Below are 2,473 nucleotides of genomic sequence, written 5' to 3' on the forward strand. Positions count from 1 at the left end.
ACACCACCATACACGCACACACACATGCACACACCCACACACACACACACACACACTGACACACACACACGCACACACTCATGCACGCACACGCGAACGCACACGACCACACAAACGCACTCGCACACGCACATGCACACACACACACACACACGCAATCACACACACATACATACTTGAATCCCTTTCTTGCCTTCTCCTAAGCTTCTTCAGCTCTATCCTCCAATCACAGGCTGAGATGGGCTAAGGTGGAGGAGGGGCTGTGTGTGGCTGATAGGACAGGAAGATTTATGGTGGAAATTTAACACAGAAACACACATACGTAAGGAGAGAAGATATGAGGACTGCAGTTTTATATACATTTGTGTGTGTGTGTGTGTGTGTGTGTGTGTGTGTGTGTGTGTGTGTGTGTGTGTGTGTGTGTGTGTATGTGCGTGCATGTGCGTGCACGTGTGTGTGTGTGCGTGTGTGTGTGCATATGCTTGTGCCTGTGCCTGTGCGTGTGAGTGTGTTTGTGTTCAACTGTGAGAGAGGCCAGCCAGGATACACAGATCCATCTTCAAAGCATTCAGAAAGTATTCAGACCCCTTCTCTGTTTTTTTGTTATGACAAAGCAAAAACAGGGTTTGAGACATTTTTTGCAAATTAAAAAAAACTGGACTTGATTGGTAAATTGATTGGACATAATTTGGAAAGGCACACCTGCTCACAGCTGAAATGTACATCAGAGCAAAAACCAAGCCATGAGGTCAAAGGAACTGTAGGACATGATTGGGTTGAGACACAGATCTGTGGAAGTCTGCAGCCTTGAAGGTTCCCAAGAGCACAATGGCCTCCATAATTCTTAAAATAAGTTTGGAACAACCAGAATCTTCCTAAGGTTTGCCGCCTAGCGATGCAATCGGGGGAGAAGCCATTTGGTATGTGAGGTGACCAAGAACCCAGCTCCAGAGATCCTGTGTGGAGATGGGAGAAGCTTCTAGAAGGACAACCATCACTGGAACACTTCACCTATCAGGGTTTTAATGCGGAGTGTCCAGCTGGCTGCCTCTCCTCAGAGAAAGACACAGGAAAGCCCACTTAAAGTTTGAAAGCAAGCACCTAAAGGACTCTCAGACTGTAAAAAACAAGATTTTCTTGCCTGATGAAACCAAGACTGAATTGTTTGGCCTCTATTGTAAGCATCGTTGGAGGGAACATGGCACCACTCATCACCTGCCCAATACCACCCCGATGGTGAAGCACAGTGGTGGCAGCCTGGGGCAGAAATCCCGAGGAGGACAGGGGGGGTCATGCCCCCCCCAACCCACCCCAATCCTGAGACAACTTATGTAATATTGTTTACAAACATTTCTTAAATATTTTTATATTTTCTTGTCATTTAAGAGGGGGGGATTTAAACATCTTGGGCATAAGGCTGCAACATAAGAAAATGGGAAAAAAATTAAGGCTGAATAATAGCCTTAATAATAGTTTCTGAATGCACTGTGTCTGCCATACCTAATGAGAAGCTTTCCTTCTGAAGCAGGGTATTTAGATCAGATGACAGCTCTAGACTTAAATCCCCACCCCCTGCCCCATCCCAGTCACAGAAGCAACAGAAAGGCCACAGGATGCGGAGAGAAGAGAGGATCAGTGACCTAAGAAAAGATACAAATAAATAAATGTCCTGCTCCAATAAATGGGTTCGTTGAGTAAAAGCACCTTTCCCCCTTTCTGAGTTTTATTGAGCGTGTTCCTTCAAAGGCCAAGGAAGAATTGACCTGTCGCTAAGCGCCGCCCTTAGAACGCAGATGAACCAATGACATTCCAGCCTGAACTGGACTCGGACATCGTCTCCGATAACTCCATTGAAAACAACAGGGAGGAGACCTTTTTCAATAATTTAATGATCGATTGATGTTGCTTATGAAAAAAAAAAAAACATGGTCAAACGATGTGCTTGGGGTACACGTAACACCGACAGTAGGTATCCCGATAGGCTGCAGAATGGGGTATATTTCATCCCTTTCCCCAAGCCACAACGGGACAAAAACAAGTGTGTAGGCTAATTGTGGTAATGTAGTTTCAACATAAATGGCCAAACGATGTGCATGGGATAGATACAACACTGATACGAGTTATCGTGAGAAGATAGGCAATGGGGTATATTGTATCTCATTTCCTAAACGAAAACAAGACCGGTCCAAAATATCTCCGGTGGGTGGATTAAGCTGTGTGACAGACCGCACAGTGAACGCTACGCTACGTTCATTAGCTGCCATACTCTTGTTAGAATTTCCCATTGCTAAAGCAATCAACTAAGCCTACATGATAAAAGGCATAGGCCTACTCATTATTCACAGTACCTGCTTACTTTCACCACTGATGTTATGCTAGGCTTAGGCAAGTTATCTCTGGTTCAAATCAGCTAACGTTAATGATTCAATAGCTGCGCTAGCGTAACTTTGTCAGTTATGGGACAGTTTATTAA

The sequence above is a fragment of the Sprattus sprattus genome, assembly GCF_963457725.1.
Source record: "Sprattus sprattus genome assembly, chromosome: 1".
In the NCBI taxonomy this organism is placed as follows: Eukaryota; Metazoa; Chordata; class Actinopteri; order Clupeiformes; family Clupeidae; genus Sprattus; species Sprattus sprattus.